This window comes from Pithys albifrons, chromosome 3 (genome assembly GCF_047495875.1).
Source record: "Pithys albifrons albifrons isolate INPA30051 chromosome 3, PitAlb_v1, whole genome shotgun sequence".
NCBI lineage: Eukaryota > Metazoa > Chordata > Aves > Passeriformes > Thamnophilidae > Pithys > Pithys albifrons.
In genome coordinates, this window is record NC_092460.1 from 70,079,453 (window position 1) to 70,099,260 (window position 19,808).

The following is a 19,808-nucleotide window of genomic DNA, read 5'->3' on the forward strand; positions in this document are numbered from 1 at the left end:
TCTGCAGAGCCCTTGCCAGACCTATTAGTATTTATACATTCCATACACATTCCAGTCAGAGCATGTAAGTTGCAGATCTCTCTGATTCAGAAGCTATTAAGATTCATGACCCCTTTAGCTATTTAATCTATGGTCCTGAAGCCTTTGCAATCAGCTTACACTTGAAGAGAAGAGAACAAATCATTACTGTTCAAATATTGTCCTTCTCAGTGTCCATTTGTAGTCCATCAAAGAGTACTTAAGAGCTTCAATGCATTCATTTAACTCAGAGACACTGGTTATTATAGGAGTCATTCTTTCTTTGGAAGAAGAGAGAATAGGAATGTTATTTACTCAGTTGCATTTGATTTTGGATTAATGACTTTTTTTAGCTGTGTCTGCTTCTCTGCATAATAAACCAAATCTAATTCATTTTTTCTCTTCTCCTATCTTAATATGCATTTGGATACATTACACGGGGGGACATTGATGGATTGACAAAGATGTCCACATGGAAAAAGCAAGTCTGCCTTTTGAAATGGAATGGCTACTCCACCTGAGAAAGAGTCAGCATCTTCCCCTTCTTAAGGTTTACATGTGTCTTCTTAGAATAGTACTGTGTTTCATCACAGACTTCTTTGGGATTCAAGAGAAATCTCAAAATTAGCTTTTTATTAAATGTAAGTATTTTAATTAAATGTAAATTTTTTCTTCTGTAACAGATAGTTCAGGGATGACTTCAGATGTCCACAGCTCTCAGTGAGTGCAAGGAATCACAGGAATTCAGCATCTCTCAAGATTTAAGTCTGAAGTCTGTAAAGGAATATGTCCCTAGGACTGAAGTTTCTTTCCCCTTAGAATGTAAGTGATTATCATCATACAATCAGTATCACCATCAGAATGTACTATTTTGTGATGCTTTCTTGGAAATAGCAAGCATTATAAAAGTGTTATATTCTGAAAACCTAATCACTCATTTAAAAAATAAATTAGGGGAATTTTGGGGGAGACTTTTGTCTGAAAATGTAAACAAAACACTAAGTATTGTACTGGTATTCTTGTACAGAGAAAAATAAACTATGATTTCTTTGAAGCTGCTCTCAGTAAGTTTTTTATTTTGTCTTTGGCTTGTTTGGTTGTGTGGTTTGTTGTTTGTTTGGTTTTTTTGTTTGGTTGGTTTTTTTTACTTAGCAGAAGTACATTATGTGATTCTTTCACTAAATCCAGAACTTTGCTGGTAGAAAGTGATGTTTCCAGGTCTTGCCTACAGTCTAAACTTCTAAAAATGCAATGATGCTTGCATTAAAGCCTGTGGTTAGACATTCTCTTCCTGGGAACCTGAGTACATGCACCATGAGAATTTGTCAAATACTTCACCATTGACTTCAACAGGAAGAAGAGATATAGTGTTTACAGCATATACAGTCCATTGTATATTTTGTACCTCTTTTTTCACTTTCTTATCTCTAGCAACACTCAAATAAAAAGGAGATATTTCCTTTAAAATATTTGCTCTCAGTTACTGCCTTCCTACAGGAAGTCATAAAGTTTCTGTTGTTTTCTGTGTGATGAAATTATGTGTTTGGCAATGGTTGAAGTCATAGTTTATCTGAAAGTTCAATTTATGAGCAATTTGTAAAAAGGTTAGACTTACCAATGTGTTTTCATAGTATGCATTTAGCAGCTGTTGGCCTGTTGGTGTGAGATAGGCTAATTTTTTTTTGTGCAGTTTGCACAAAAACCGCTGACTTTAGAGCACATGCCCCTTCAATATGCTTACCTCTCTCATCTCTTCACTCTTCAGACAGAGATTGCAGCTGGCAAAGTGTGACTGAGTTATGACTTGAGGGAATGATAATTCCTTTCAGCAGTGGGAAGATCAGTTTCAGACTAGGGCTGTCCTGAAAATAGAATATCCGTTTTGCTGGAAATTTTGAAATCATAAATTTATTTTCTTCTTGCTTCAGAATGGAAAGCTGAAAACATGCAGTTTTTAGCAGATGTCAGGGACTAAAAAATATATTTTTGAAAAAAAAAAAAAAGGATTAGGAATTTTAGCCCAGGATCCTGCCTCTGAAGCAAAATTCTGGCAAAATCTGGAATATTCTAATTCCCTCCTATTGAGAGGAAAATTATTTAAACTGAAAACTTCACATAAAGGTACCTGTGGACACAATACATCCTGTGATAAAGATAGAACAAGAAGAAAGAAGCTGACAAATATACTTAAGCTTTCCTAAATTCAGGAACAAGTGTGTACATTCACACAGTGATGTTGATTGATCTGTTAGAGTAGATTGAAAAGAAGGCAATTGTATGACAGGCATTAAAAAAAAAAAAAAGCCATTTTGTCAAATTCTTACTAATTATTCAAGAAACTATAAAGTCTTGGAAAATTAAAATTAGTGTCTAAAGAGGATTTTGCTGAGTTCAGGGATGTGTTAGGAGATGATCTAAACTCTGAGATTGGCGTGAAAACCAGTGGAGCCTAGTTCTTTCCAGACACCCATTGCTTTCCTGGAAGCAGTTAAAAACCTTCTATACCAAATTTGAGCCTGCTCTCAACAGACTTATCTTAACTGGTGAGTTTTCAGAAGTGGTCCTTTAAAATCCCAGGAACCTGTAGACCTCCATTTCTAGAGCATTGACCGTCCTTCAGGAACTGGTATGCTAAATGTTTCTACCTTTAATTTCTTTTCTGTGCACAGTAGTCCACCTCTTCAAACTGCAGTAAAGAAATTGTATGGCAAAGAATAGCATTAGCACAGCCACACTTTGAGTTCTGAGTGCAGACTTGACAATCCATCTGCTACATTTACACTATAGGTACATGAATGTTTTTAACATTTTTGCTAATGAACTATTGTCAGTAAAGGAAAATAAATCATTACCAGATTGGATCTTCTGACGAGCAGTTTTAATGTGTAGCAAGCAGCATTTTCTGATGTCCTGTGGACAGATGTTGAATAAATGTAAGTTTCCTCTCTCTAACAGACGGATCTGATGCTTTTACTGATAGTGAGAATTGCACATTCCTGGTAAGGTGAAAAATCCTTCCCACCAGGAGTGGGCTGGCACCCCAGTGTTTCCAAGCCATTGTAAAATGGACAGTTGGCAGCTGTCCACCTTCCTATGATTATGCAAAACACATGATATTAAGGAGAACAAATTTATAGTGCAAAATGGGGCAACACAGCAGAACTTCCCTTGGAGATCTAAAGGGCAGAAAATAAGAGTTCAATCACTGGAGGACTGTGGAATCTGTCCCTCCCCTTTACACCTTCCCACAGTGCAATATATAATTCACACACAGCAAAGCTCAGCTGCAGCAGTGCACAGTGTCAAAAAGGCACAAAACCACTCTTTGAAGAGATCTGTAAGAATCTGATTCATGCTGTGTCTTTCAAATGTTGATGTCACAGAGCCTTCTTTCAGTTTCTTCACCTCCTCCTATACCACTGGCAACATCTGACTTGTCTTCCATTGCAATCAAATATTTTCTTTGGTAACAAACCTGAATTGTGCTTTTCAAGGAGGTTTTGTCGTACATTGTTAACTATTTTGGTTGCAGGACATAGCAGGTCATCACTGTAATTATGTAAAGCCTCTGTAAATGTTGCAATAAATTAGCATGTTTCATTTGAACACCTAAATAAGCTCCAAATATTTTCTGAAGTGCTACAGAGAAAGGGAAAAAAATGAAAATAATATATGCACACAGTGCTTAGCTGTTGTCATTGAAAAACTCTTATTTCATGGTAATTCACATGGTAATTGAGATAGGAATGGCCTGTAAAGAATGCAGCTAATATTCAACAAGTGGTAATAAGATGAATTTACATTACTGCAGCACAAACTGTGCAAATGCAATTCTCTGGGTGTCTCAAGGACATACTCATTGTGTGAGACAAACATCTAAATATAGTTTTCCTAAAGGTGCCCATAGAGAGGTATTTTTTCTGCTAGACATCTTAAAGTTGATTTACATTTGGAACAGATCCATTTACTTTTAAAACTACCCCATATGCCTATTTTGTCTTTTAAGGCCCACAAGCAAAAAAAACTATGTATGATGAACCATCTGGAGATGTGTTATTAGAAAATCATTACTGTAAGCTCTCCCTGATCCAGTTCACAGGTGTCTGACTCAGTTAATTCTAGTGATATTTTAAATAGTGGCAGTTTTGATACTTAACTCGGTCTTCATAATAGGAACATTTGTCTTGAGAACAAAAGTATGGTGTTGCCATTTCCCTTAAGTCATATACATTTGGAAATTTGAATATTTGCATAATACATTAGTAATTCATCCTTAAAGCTTTTCAGTCCCCAAGACTGTATTTCCTAGCGTATACCTTTATGTGAGCAAATCACAGAAGATGCTGGTTTTGTAAGTACACAGGTAAAAGATATATTTAAATTGTCTGACATGGTTTGTGATATATCTCGAGCAAAGAAAAAAATGCTAAACTTTGGATTTGGATTTTCTTTCCCTATTTTAAAATTTCATGTAGATCCTTAATTAATTCACTTCATTTAATGAATAAGGTAACAAGATATAAAGGAGAATAGAGGTAACATACGTGTGCAGAAGGAACTGAATTGCCAGAAATATCTGTATATTTCAGAATGTGAATAATCCAGATAACTCATTCAAAATAATCTGATATCCATGTTAATGATTATGACTTAATTAGGGTGTCTTACTGCTTCCAGACATATTTATGAGTCCTTTTATTGTGTGGTCCCAGGGAACATTATTAATACACATCAAAGGACACAGTTCAGCCATGAATATTAATGACTCATGCAAAGAAAAGTTATGTGTGAAATTCTGTTAAGCAGTAGGTTTTGCTCATGAATTCCATTTAGTGCATCATTATAGTTATGTTGTCATTAGCTAACAAATACTACATTGTGCATGGAAGTCTTGCTCTTCTGTACTCATGATGGCCATTTTTGATACCTAAATATCACTCTCAGTTGTGTAATGTAGCAATTATATATTATATGAAAATAACCCACATATGCAATGTATTTGGAAGTGAGTTGCTTTATAGCATTTATAAGTCACTATTCAACATAGTAAGAAACAAGCTATCATTTTCAGCAGCAGTAAGATGAAATTCAATTAATCTCTCCACCACAACTGGTGACACTTTAATTAACTATTTAATAGGAAACTTTCATTAACTATATGTGCTTTATCCAATTTCTAACACAGTATTTTTGAGGTAATTAAAAATTTGGAAGTGATTGTCTCACAGATGCTCTGGTTTTGTTGTCAGAGCAACTTACTTTTTCTGTTTGTAATCAAAAGTCAAACCAAAAATGAACGCTTTCTAGATCCTTTTAGTGTGACACTCAACTTAGTATCAATGGATCTATTAAAATTAATATATACCCACAATGAATGTCATTTTGGACACCCCTGAGATATCCCACCTAGCCTGCAGGTACCACTGCAAGAAAGGATCCCATGTTTCATAGGTCCATTTTGCCAGCTCTCTGCTCTTCTCAGGCTGTTTAGGATGTTTGGAATGGTACTAGGTGTCTACACTTAGGTCACAAACTACTTTCTAGCCATCAAAAAAACTAGTAAGTTAGTTGTCCAGACTTCTATGTGATTAAGTGAAAGCCATGAGCACTTCCAGAGGACAATTTGTCTCTTCCTATGAGAAAGTCTAAGATAAGATGGATGTCCATCAGTTACCTTTAACTGTAGAAAGGGTGTGGATAACCAACTTCCACCTGGACATATAGAGGCTTGTGTTGCAAATGGAGATGCCCCAGAATACACAAACATGGCCTAGGAAAAAGCATGTACTTAAGAACTAGCAGGTGGGGCCAGAACATCCTACAGGGAGTTCTAAATTGTAGAAGGCACCTGTGATTACACAGAGAAACTTGGTCTTTAAAACAGCATGCAGGTTGAGATTCAGGCACCTTAATGTTTGCCTTCACAATATTGTAATAACAATATTGTCTTCTTTAGAGTTACTTATTTCAACTCCAACATACCTAGAAGTGACATAGGGCAAAATATTTTGCCTGGATGTGGAAACAGTGCCTTGTGAGACACCTGAGAATATTTGAGACAGCCTTGTGCGTGGACCTAGCTACTGTGGAAAGGCAGTTGGAGGCCAGGTCTCACATCCCAGGGCTTCCTAAATGGCCCTTGGCGCAGATGTTGGTGACTGAATCTAAACCTTTGATGACTTAGTGGAGTCAAGAGAGCTTTTCCCATGACCAGCTGTGAGTATCACATCTCAAACAACACCAAATGCTTAAGTTTAGAAAACTGAATTGCATTTTTGATTTCCACTTTTTATGAGATGAATTATTCTGAGGGGGTTGTTTACTGTATTAGTCATGATTGGGCTCCAAAGAATGTCATGGTAGCAGAGACACCCTATAAAAGTATGTAAAACTGCACAGCAGACACCTAAACATAGATACATAATCATACCTCTACCAGACACTGAAAGGAAAAGGGAACTAAATTCCAGATGTTAGAGACTGAAATCTAATTTTGGGTCTTGTGTTAGTTCTAACTCACTCCAGTCACTCCATCAAAATTCAGTCTAGACTGAAAACTTGTGTGTGTGTCTATGGATATGCACAATGTCAACAACTCCACAAGTCATTGAAAAGACAAAGTGGTATAGGCTTTCATTAATTTTTGGATGACTTTTAAACCTTGTCAGTGTTGTCAAGCATTAGTAGGATGTTCTGCTTGCTCTTGAGTGATCTGACTAAAAATGAGTCCTGCATTTTTGGAGGTAACCCCTGCTTTAATCCAGCTAACACTGAGCCGCTGTTCATTGATTGAAGGTTTTGGGTGTAGACAGGTAAGCTCCTGTAGGTTGCACTTATCTTGAATTCATTAGTTTAGTGAGAAATCTCATAATTATTTTGAATCCTATTATGTTGTGATAGAAAGAGAGAAGTAGAGTTGCAACTGAATTATTTAAATCCTGTTTATGCTCATGTTTCCTGGCAAATTGAAAGGGCTTGAAATAGAGAAAGAAGTCATTACTAAAAAGTGAGTTTTAGCAGAAATCTTTGAGTGATAAAGGCTATATCCTTCCTTTTGATGCACATGTGAATCTTCCACTGAAGTCAACTGGAACAGCATTTGTACCTTCAGAATCTGGATTTATTCATAATCCTCTGAATTTTAAATTTTCATTCCATTATATCAAGTAAGGGAGAGGGGATTAGTTGGCAGTATCTGAGAGCTTTAATTTTTTTATGGGATTTTTATATCTAATAGAAAAGTAAAGGAAAAATTGAGAACGCATTACTCATGAAGAAGAGCATTTTAAAATATGCCTTTTTCAAACTTTGATTTTTGCATCAGGAATCTTCTCACTGCCTTAATACTACTCTTTATCATTAATCAGTGGATAGAAAAAAAAAGAGATTAGAATTTCCAGCAAAGGGAATCATTTTTCTTTGGATTGAAGATACAGTGCTTGCAAAACCTACATGCTTGTGTTTTTCTGTTAGCCATAGCAGAGAGGAGTCTCTCTGTTCTAAATTGTGTACTGCTTGATTTTTGCTCATCACTTCTTTGATGAGCACCATGATAGTTACACTATTTTACTTTTATTTATAATAGCTGTTTTAAATATAGGCATTTCAGAATGTCAAATAGTTTGGAGATGATAGCACACTACAGAACTTAGCATGATACTCTGCTAGATCATTACCCCATAGAATTATCAGCAATCATTTCAATGCACAGTTTCCCACAGACACTTAAATCAAGTAAAACTTTCATTACTAGTCAATTAATGTGTTTCCCACTTATTTTAAAAGAGTCCATTGATTTGAACAGGTTTAATCATGGACACATGACATTGAAATTCAAAATTTTTAGTTCCTTAATGTAAGGGTAAGTGGATTGAAGGAATATAGGATTTGTTAAGTTATCTGGTTGCTGACTATTTGTGTATCTGTATAAAAAATTAACAGATAACAATGAAAATTAAATATTAAGGGCACAAAAACACAGGCAGTAATGAGAAGGTCATATTGGAGATAGTAGGAAAGACCAGAACTCTCTGTTTGATGCCTGATAGATCATTGAAGGATATGCTAAGGCACTGCCTTGCTGAGGGTCTGACTGAAGTTTGTCACTGGGAATAAAGGGCAAAGGTTATCAATGCCTTAAGATTGTCACATATTTCTAGATTTTAATATTTTATATATTTGTAGATTCTTATATAGCTGCATAGTTTCTCACACTTGTAGAAGCTAATGGTTTCTAACAACTTCTCATGGTTTGTGCCACATTCTTGAAATTCTGTTTAAGAGTTTTTTCAAGGAAAAAAGTTTCAGCAAGGACATATTATTTGGGACACATGCACCTGGATTGGTATAATAAAATACCTCACAGCCAAAAAAAGATATAAGGCCCAGATCCCTTAGAGGGTCTCCAGTGGGACAGTTCTGAGGGTGGTACCTGGGGCAAATGATTTTCAGGTCAGATGTATCCATTAGATATGATAATTAAGTAGTCTTAAACATTTGTAAGAACCTTATATTGGGTGTGTGCCTATGTATTCCATGCGCCTGAAAGCTTTCATTAAAGAACTCCTCTTTAACTATACTAATATTGTCCTGAAAGCTTTTTATTTTGATTTCAGGCAACATTATAATTGTGAGTATCTTGGGATATCAGGAGGAACTTGTGAGGTTATGTAGACCTTGTAAGAGTTGTTTAGGGAAACCACCAAAGGTGTGGAAAGGAAAAGATCAGGGCAAATCATGGAGCAGCAAGCATGGGAGAATGAAGAAGAGGAGGGAATAAAAAGAGTAAGACAGACGTAAGTTGGCCAGTGCACTTCTCTGAGTCCCGAGCCCTGAACCAAACTGCTACAGCCTGTTATATTTTGCTACTAAATTCTATTCTTATTTTTCTCTGTGTAATTCAGTCTCTTCTGTGTGTGATTGCTGCAGTCTAAGTGCCATCAGCTGGAGGGAAGGTCACATTGCCAATAGGTCTAAGTGCCAGCAACTAGAGGGATCAACATGTAGAACGGGGCTTGTTGCCAGCAACCAGAGACATGTGGTTGTTTGCATTGGCCCAGTGATTTACACAAGAACACCCACACTGAATTAAAGCATATTCATTCAGGTATGCATATGTAATTCATTAACTTTGAGCTGGACTAGTTCACAAGAGGAGACCTCAATCCGAAAAGACTCAGGGTCTGAGTAAGTGGTAGGCAAGGAAGCCTGAGGTATGGGCATAGACATTAGGCAGTCTGAGAGCCCATGCTGATATCTAAAGTATCTGCACCAGAAGGACTGCCTGTGAGGTAAATATGTTAGTACATACATACAACTGCAGGACAAGATCAAACTGGACCAGCTGGTGAGCAGGATGAGACCTTCATACAGGGAGAGGGGGATCAAGGTTTGGGTCCCCAGGGTTTGGTTTCTGTTACACAGAACTGGAGACTGTGTTCATGTTCAAGGCCACGGTCATTGTGGGTATGAATTTGGAGAGTGAATTGGAGAATTGCCTTGTGACTTCTCTCCTGAATTTGGATAGTCTGTGTGGTGGGCTTATTTTCATCAGCAAAATTTAGTTTTGATCAGCTATAAGGGAGTAACATGACATGGCTCTCTGTGTCTCTGTTTTCTGTGAGTCTTCATAGTGTTACATATGCACACTGCTAAAGATAACAGTCTGTGTTTGCATATGTGTGCACCAGGCTCTCATCAATATTCACTTAGTGCTGCTACAGGCTGGACCTGTACATAGGCACAGCAGCAGCAGCTGCATACTTGGAATTGGGATGAACAGACTTTCAGGTGCCAGGACTATGCCTGGCTGGACTGCAGCAGCCAAGAGGAAATACCCTCCATATCCTGGAGACTGCTCCCTTCACACCTTTAACACTAAGCAACCTCATCAGCTGTTGCCAGTCCTGCCTTGCACATCTTATTCAAGTTCATTGTAACTGGCCTTTAAAAATCATAAATTACTTTTACTGCTACAAATGGAATTAGAAAGCCTGATGCAAACAAAGCTGACACTTTAATTTTGAGGAGTTTATTTTTCATTTTAGAGTTTGGAGACTTTGATAAATACAAGTCTTTTATCTTGTCATCTGCTAGAAAAATGAAGAATGGAAAAAAGAAAGCAAACCAAAGCAATGATTTGACTTCTTTCCAACAGAAAAACTCTATAAAATGTTGATAGTTACCATCTGTCAATATTTAGAAAGTGCTAAAAATTAAGAAAAATGGATAATTTAATAGATTAAGCAAATGAAAAAACCCAACCCTATTAACTTCTTAAAAGCTGAGTAGAGATTTTTTGCTAAAAAAAATACATTCCTTTGAGGGAAAAAGAATTCCAACCTGCTTAAATTCCAAATAATAAAAGATAAACCTTTGCGGAACATAATAGTTCTGATTTACAGGTGTTGAAAGAATGTTCTACTTGTGGAAGTGCCAATTTATGCTTGAACTGATCTTTTGCTTTTTCTCTAAGCATCTGCTGCCAGCAGACATCAAAGATGGAATACAGACTTAGATGAATGTTTCTTTTGTTCTCACATTAAATAACTTATTTCTGGTCTTGGCACTCTCAAGTTTAACAGCTATTGAGATTCTGTTAGAATTATGACATCAAGCTGTTTGGATTGAAACTAGAATGCAATGCCATTGGTACCTGGACAGTTCTTCTTTATCATGCTGATTTGTAGAATGCCTTTTGAGCTATTAACGTCATCTTATATAGCCTGCTCAAATCCAGGAAGAAACAATCCAGTGTAAATTAGTAGACATTGCTGAGTTTTGTATCAAAACTCATAGGGTCCAGGTCTGCTAGCAGATTTAAACTTCCAGCACTTGTTTAGTTCTTTAATTGCCCATTGAAAAACTTAGGAACCTAAATATGGGCTAGAAAACTAAATTATCAACTGAATTTGGGACTCAGTTATGCACTCTAATACAGACTCATTCTCAATAAAGGCCATAAATAGTTTTATAATGAAATTGTGGATAATTAGGATGTCACCAGTTGTCTAGACAGTCACAACTGCCTTGAAACCACTCTCAGAAACAATTAAAATTAATGGTCTTAAGCCTTCTGATGATCTTTGCAACAAGGGAACATCAACTCTGACAGTCCACTCGATGGTGACTCTATATGCTGTCATCACAAAAGGTTCTTAATGAAAGCCAAGGAACTGGCTTTATTAGTTACTTAATGCTATTATCAATGTGTTTCTCATTAATAAATTTGAATTCACTAGGTGGAAGAGCTTTTCTCTCTTGTACATCTAACAGCACAATTGAATTCGCAATCTCTACATGCTAATGATATAAAAGCCAAGAACTCTCAGTATAGATTGAAACTAGTGCATCACACTCTGAATTATGCCCAGTCTGCTTATGGAGTGACTGAGTACACAGGCAATACTCTACCATTGATTGCTCCTAGGTCAGACTAATCTAAACTGATAAAAAAGGGGGGGAAGAACTTTCAACCATAACTCCTTGTACCCCTTTGGCAGGGTGTCAGCTCACATACTGACAGCAATGTCAAGAAACAAAAAAAAAAAGATGAACCTGAGATTAGCTCAGTTGGTTAAAACTTGGAGGTAACAACACCAAAGTCATGGATTTGATGCCCTGTATAGGCTATTCACTTATGGGTTGGATTGATGATCCTTGTATGTCCCTTCCCACTCAGCATGTTCTATGATTTTATAAAAGTAGTGTCACTGAGTGTTCAGATTTCAAAATTGCTTGCAACTTTAACTCAGCCATCCTGACAAGACAAATTTTCTCCCTTTAAACTTTGTTCCTTTTTGATCCAAGTCAAACTGCTGCTGAACTTTGTGCTGGAAGGTTGAGAACGTAGTGTGAGAACTTGATGGGCAAAAAAGGGTCTGCAGCACAACCTAGCAGGCCCCTGCCAGCACTTCCCAATACTTGTCATCAAGGAGAATGGATCACATGTGGCAAGATGATAAGCACAGGCCAGATTCTGCTCTTCTACACAATAAGAAATCTACAGCAAATTCACTACTACTGATTATATTTATGCTGGTGGAAATCAGGTACTCTCTGCCTTGTTCCTCTAGTACTTTCTGCTTCTCCTAGCCTTAAGACCCTTTATTGGACAACCTCCAGGCACTCTCAGGGATGCTCCTGCCACCATATCACCTCCACGGCTGTTAGGAAGTAAAAAAAAGTCTTCTGGGTATATCTTTTCTAAACACCTTGAAACAAAATACATTGAACTTTGTCAAAAAATCAGTTCATTGAGTAGGAAAATGTCTGTGAGTATCAAATGCCATCAGATTTTCAAACTAATATTTATTGCTGAAATAAGATTGCAACAAGTACTTTGATCCTTTGAATGCCACTGAACAACTTTTCTTTAACATAATGCTTTTTGTCAGTATAAGATGTGGCATGCATTGCTATTATAAACAAATTTTAATAACTTATACAGCATTTCCAACAGCTGAAATGTGTGCTATAGATTTTCCCCTCTCTTTAGTTAAGGTATCTCAATGGCTTATCTCCTTGGCTGCCTTTGTCGCAGTTAGAGCAGCTCCTAAGCCAAATACTATTCAAGTCTTCCACAAGGAATTACAAGTTAGCTTTAAATTCTGTAACTTGACTTGCTTATCAAGCTTGGATGATCAGTCTTCATGCATCCAGTGTGAAATTACATCTCTGGAAAAGGTGATGTTGCTCAGAAATTGATTACTTAACTAGATAAATTTATGATCTTTCAGAAAAAAAACATTAATCACTAAGACACCGTAAAAACAGTGGATTTGAAGGCAATGGCAAATTTTATGTCTAAGTATAGGGAGGTCTTGGGTAAACAATTATTTCTCTTTCCCTAAGGTGGAAGAGCAGATACAAATGTCATTTCCGATAAGATTGATCACTATTCAGGAGCTTATAGTTGTGCACAGTAGTTTGTGTATTAGCATCAGAAAAAGGATTCATTGCTACTCTGAGGATGCAGTGTCTCTTGCGGCAAAGAGAGGTGATTTCCCATCTTTTTAAAACAGAAACATAACCTTGGGCAAGACCAGATACAAGAAATGGTTCTGTTCCCATGTGACAGAAAGGAGCAATGGTCACAGCAAAGCATATTTCTAAAAACATGTTAACAAGTGAACTGCAGCAATTCATGAAACTCTTTGGAAAACAGGGAAACAGGGAATATTTTTGGATTAAGAATTTTTGTAAATACTATAGAGAATTCTAGCCAGTGAGTATTATTCTGCTTAGAGTAGGAAAGAGGATACAGGATGCAGAAGTAGTTATCAAATATTTAAAGAGGATAACAACTGATCGAGTTACAGGTAGTTACCTTCTATTTGATTGCGGTCTCTAAAGGACTATTTTTATAATGCAAAATCTGTAACAGATTACATGTAGTCTGCTGTTAAATCATCAGAAAATTTTCCTTACAGTACGACTGGTTAGCTTCTTCTTTTTAATACTAAAAAAAAAAATCAGTGTACTATAAATGCGTCCAAAAGTGACATTATACCTTTGTGGTGTTTGGAATGGTTAGTGTCAGTGTTTTATAAGATGATTGTTTTGTGTTTGGGTTTTGTCAAAGGACAATTTGATAGGTTAGGCTTTATAGATCCTCTTTTCTTTCTTAAAAGAAACAGGAAACATAGCATTTAGTTGTGAAAGTGACTAAAATGAAAGTATTTTGTGGCAGATGGGATTTTTATGAGCTGTTTGTCACTATATACCAGTCTTGTTAAGGAGCAATCGTTTTCTGCTTCATTACACTAAGATAGCTCTGTTTAGGGTTCCACTCAGCTGTGAAATTACTTTAAAACTTCTATAAGCAATAGAGATGGGATTTTTATTAAAAAAAAAAAAAAAGAAAAAAGAGGATTGCTAACACAGTACAAGGGAAAGAAAGAAAAATAAAAAAATAAGAAACATTCTGGTTTTTTCGAAGCATAGGGGAATAAGAAATATTGCATTCTGTACTTACACTTAATCTGCTGGTTTAAAATGTAAAGAGGCTCCACAGTATTATTACTTTCTACACCTGAAAAAGGTAATGTTCATATAAGTCTACATATACAGACTAAAAACACAGGGGGAAAATTAATAAAACAATATTGGTTTCTTTATGCTGCTTTGATAAAGTGCAAACAAAAGAAATAGGTGCACACTGATACTGGATCCTCATCTGCTATCTATCAATGGCCCTAGTCAAGATTATGCTATTCTTATCTGAATCCTTAAATCTTTGCATCTTGCCCTTGACTATTACAATTTAACGTAGTGCCCTGGGACCCCTAAGTGACCCTGAGAAAAGCAAATGCCAGCAGAGTTCCTCTTCCAAGCATTACTGCTCCAGGGCCCTGAGCAGTGCCCATTACATGATCTACATGTCCAAGTCAATCATTGATCCAGACATCAGTCAAAGTTTTTATGTGTTTACCTGACAAAATTTAAGCACATAACTTTCACTGGATTCACTCATGAAAATTCACACATGGGACTCTATTCATATGCTTGGCATTCATGTCACCTTTTACCTTAAGGTGCCAAGACTCTTTTTCTTAATTTATACATCCAGTCTTTCTGAATGTAATGACATTTACTGATTAATATTTTATTCATTCCTTATAGGGGGAGCCCCTTATACCGAGCTGGGCTGTGGACTGACGGTCGGAAGAGCTCAGGCACAGCAGACATCAGAAGGCTTGATCAGAAGGCTCACAACTTGGAGAGTTTATTCAAGATAGATTAACAGACAGTTCTCATAGCTCATAGTAGAAGTAGTTAGTTCCCAGAAGGTCCTATTACTTCATCTCACATCCTAGTAGATCTAGATCTAACTAACTCTCACGCAGTAATACCCACACCTTTTATGCACTCTCACATCCAACATGCTACCACATAATTGGTAAACCAATTCACCTTGCATACACCACAGCCTCTCATTGGCTACAAGCCACCACACATACTCCAGGTAGCTCTGTGCTCTTTAAGGCAAAACTGCAAACAGCTTTCCTTAAGGGATGCACTCACACTAACCCCCACAGTTCATATGTTAAATTTTGGAAAATGTTGACCTTAAATAAAATTTGTTAAATACTTCCTTAAATAAAACTTGGCTCTTTTGTCCTGAAATGACTTTTTACTAACTGCTGAAACCAATTTCAACAGTGTTGCCTAATTTCCTAGCCACCAAGAAACAGATGGTACTGCTATATATCCAATATACTTTCCTAGTAAGTCTGTGCACTTCATTATTCCTACTGGAACCAGGTCTCCTTCTGGCTGAGCAGCATTCCCATTTTCAGCTATGAACGTGAAAAACACAGAGATACAGCACATCATTTAAAACATTACATGTATTAATTCCAGTGACCAAACTTCTCCAGTCTTACAAACTAATCCAATTCTTTCATACATATTTTTGTTCCTTTCCATATGGATTTCACTGTGTTACATTTGAAACATGTCTTTGTGGTAATTCTTCCCATGATTATGTTTCAGTCCCTTTTTCCCATATAATTTGCCTTTAACTCTTACATTAATGTCACATCAAGTCTTTATTCTATGATATGGAGTCTACATTATCTGCAATAAAAAAAATCTTTATTTTTAGTCTATCTCCTCAGGATTTTGTGGACAGTCAGTCAGGAAAGAGGCTTGCCACAAGGTAAAGCTGAGCTGCAGTAATGTGATTGGCCCCTCTAGACCCAGTTGTCTAAAACTACTTAGTGGACAGCCCTTCTTTGTTCTGCCCTGCTCATACCAGTATGGGTTTAAAATCTTGGTATATGCTCATGTAGAAAAGGTTGAGGTCTGTCAGCCGCTCACTTTCTGTGTATGTTTTAAAATTTAATAAATCCAAGTGTTTGACCCTAACTCCATGCCCATGGTCCTTGGGTTTGCTGCTGGGAGTGGTCTATTTTTTCAGCAGCAAACCCCTGCAGCTGGAAGCTTTCCCTTAACCTGCAAGACCATTGTTCATCTCCCTCCAGTTATTTCTGCACAGGCATTTGGAAAGACACATTCTCTAACTTTCCCATTCTTTCTACCAATGGGGAAGAAAGATATTAATTTACACCTGTTGTAAGAATGGTGCATGCCACAGTGTTCTGGGAATGGTTGCACCTGGAGAAATCAAAATATCTGCTTCATCACTGTCATTCAGTTTTAACCTTATACTTTCACTGAGTTTATCTTCACTGATGTCATATTTACTTCAGGACTCCCCAAAGGGAGAGCTTCTGAACTTTTGCATTCAGACAATCTCCCTGCTACTTCATTATATTCCACAGAGAACTTCCCAAATGTTGGAAAACATCAACAGGACATTCATATAGGAGGTAATCACACTCGACTTCTAACAGATAAAAACAGCACTTAGGGCTACTATTTGTCTACCTATTAGTGATATATATTTTGGGATGATCTGAAAAATGTTCAATATCCAGGCAGATTAAGCCCTTCTGAAAAAGAAGGCAGGGGCTGATGAATACCAGTGAGCAGATTTATTGTATTATTGCAAGTTTTATAAAGAACAACTTTTATAAAGAGTTTAGTATGGACAAGAATACTTAAACAGGGCAACTTGTGCTTGAGAAATTTCTGTGTTGCAAACCTGAGTACAAACTGGTTTTATGTATATGCATTTACAGAAGTGGAAAACAGAAGTCACATGAGTAGGAATTAGTAACTTCTGCAGTTTGAGGGGTTTTGCATTTACTTATATATTATTTTCACCAGTTCAATAATTTTTTATCCCCTGGACATGTTTGCCATGAAGAACTGATTATGTTAAAGTGCTTTAATTAGGTGTTAAATTTGTAATTTAAATTCATATGACTTATGTGTGAGTCTTCATGAGTCAGGTGTATGTTCTATGAAATGTAGGAAGTAATATTTTTATCATTACTGAAGCTGTATTTTTACTTCAGATCAGTGTCACTAATTGCACTTTTTCTTGCCAGTTTCATGTTGTCTATGTCAAATCTTAGTGTTTGACTAATCCACATTTCCCAATAATGCTAAATTGATACACCCTTTCCTAAAAGCTGTATTGTTTCACTCACACGTCCAGTAATTTTATACAGCTTCTATGGATAATACTATATATGCAATTTTTGAGTGACATAATTTACATATAGATCACAATTAAATTATCCTATTGTTCAGTGAATTACTTCACATTCACATTGGAGCTTTGGATCAACTTTCTGAAGATTCATTAGCATGGAGGTGTGATCTCTCTACAAGCATTGTTGTCTGTACTTAAAACTATTTAAGGGCTTGTGTGATTGCTCAGCTCTTCATACCTGGAGACTGAAACACCGCTGTTATAAAGTTCATCTGTCTTTGACTCAGTGTTACTCTTACAATACATATCTGTCTTTGACTCAGTGTTACTCTTACAATACATATCTGTCTTTGACTCAGTGTTACTCTTACGGTACATATTTTACTGACAGGTTTTTAAAGACCTGTAAACCCTTAATACAGCATGAGAGTAGCCTTTTAATAATCTTCTAAACCTCCTCAGATCTCTTGCATAGCACACCAGGAATTGTTGTATTTGGGAATGACTGGCAATATCCAGGTCACACCATGAGCAATATATGGGTCTATTTAGACTTGCAGGTGTTAATATTAGATGCCTTCTAATAGAAAGGCAGGCTCATAGTATCTAATCACCAAAGAGGAAATGTGGGGGTACTGAGCAACCTTCTCCAGCATCTCTTGATCTCTTACCTGGCGTTTGCCCTGTAATTCAAGATTTCCTACAGCTCTTCAGTCCCTAGTGAACTTGGGTGAAGAAGTGAACAAAATAATATGAAAATGCCTTCTCTGGCATGATATTAGTGTTCCAGGCTTTGGTTCACCGATAACTCTATAGGCCATATATACCTTTGAGTTATGTGTAGAATGGCCATGAATCCCAGTGTACCAAAATAGTGGGCAGTACTTGATCCCATAAATCATATTCTCATATGCACATTCAGGGATTCAAATGCTTTTAAGACAAATATGGTCATTCACAAAGACATGGACAAATTTAACTTAATTTTAGATCTGATTAATAACCAGACTGGAGATCTGATTTTTAAAAAGGTAACTGGGTTGAAATTTTATGCTAATGTAACCTATCACTTGGCAACTGAGAGGAAGAATAGAAAGAGGAGGCTTTCTAATAGGTGTACTGCACTATATTTTTTTTCAATCTATTGCAGAAAACATGGTTTTGTTTATTTAATTGTTATAGTTTGACCTGGCAACATGCCAACTGCCTGGTACCCAGTCAAAAAGTCCACTCCCAGAGCAGGAGAGTGAGGGAAAACAGCAGAAACGAGGCTTTAAACACAGTGAGGTTTTTATATTTATACAGAGAAGAGGAGAGCTTAACACAGAATATGAAATAGCACATAGTGACAGGAAACAACAACGGGCTCACCAAGGTCACCCCAGCTAACAGGTGAAACTCCAAACCAACCAAACCTCCTCCCCAAAGGAAACCTCCCAGCAAGAGGGAAAGAGGAATTAACAGGAATGTGCTCACATCCCCGGGTAAACAGACGTGCAGACCGGCAGGAGAGCCTGATATCACCAGTCAGGGAGCGGGAACCGTCCTGGTCAGAAGCATGGACCGAAGAGAGCAGAGACTCCTCCCACCTTGCTTGTTATACTCTCCGACACTTCCTGATGTTGTCAGATGATATGAAATACCTCTTTGGCTGCTTAAGTCAGATGATACCTGTCCCCTCTAATCTGTGTCACAACCTTTGAGGCCTGCTAAAAACTGAGGCCTACATGGGGACCTATGCTGACTAAAGCCAAAACTACTACATTAATTTAGACAACAACAAAAGCTACAAAATATATAAAGATTTTTTTGCTACAAGTTCTATGAACAAAAAGTACATTACTTTTTGTGCAAAAGAAAAGAGAACATATTAAAATCTTAGCTTGTAATTTTGGTAGTGCAAGGGGCTAGCCTGGCAGATGTCATGCCATGAGGAGAAAAGGAGTTCAAATAATTGCATGGAACCTGATAAGGGGATCTTAAAGAAGCTGTTTTAAGCCACATCAGTGTTGGAAAATCAGGTGGTAAGTTTAGCAACTGGCTACATCGATTATAGACCTTTGCAAAGAAAGTTACTGGTCAACAATCTTTAAGGAAAAAAAAAAGTCGTATGGATCAGCTTTAGACATGCTTTGAGTAATGATAAAATAAACAGGATTTTAGATGTTTGGAGTTCATTTGTTTGTTTGTTGTTACATAAAAACTCATTCATTATACAACTGCTTTGTGTAAGTGGAAGTCTGTATTTTTATGAGAAGTCCATTTCCTATGACAAAAATAAAAAAAAAATAAAAGAAAATAAAAGAAACAGTGAAGCTCTGGAAAGAGGTTTAGAGAGCACCATTTTATTTCAACAAAGTATTAAATTTGTTTCATGTCATACCACTCATTATTAAGATGTTGATAAACCAGACAAATGCTCTGGATTATTCTTACCCTTGGGGACCATTTCTGTGGGGACCAATGCTGAGCTTGTTTGATCAACTTCTCACGCATTTGGGGGTCTCTATTTCTTCTAGTCATATGGTTAGTTGTGTTTTACCATCTTGAACCAGCACAAGAAATGCAGAACATTCATGCTTACTAATACAGTTACACTTACAGGTACTGTAATTCTCTCCCAGTATGTGAGAAGAAAACCAAGTTATTGGTTTTTCTGTCCAAGTGAACTAAAATTAGAGAAACCAAAATAAGTAGTACAAAAGGGCAGAAAATTTTATTTTTT

General features: G+C 36.8%; 1 long non-coding RNA gene across 1 annotated transcript; it reads right to left on the bottom strand.

Annotated features, from left to right (window-relative positions):
- Window positions 1-2,880: 2,880 nt before the first annotated feature.
- Window positions 2,881-18,642, bottom strand: LOC139669487 (uncharacterized). Its single transcript, XR_011697272.1, has 3 exons — window positions 18,560-18,642; window positions 13,994-14,050; window positions 2,881-2,928 (listed from the first exon to the last, which is right to left on the bottom strand). It is a non-coding gene; the product is annotated as an uncharacterized lncRNA (long non-coding RNA).
- Between the last annotated feature and the right edge of the window lie 1,166 nt (window positions 18,643-19,808).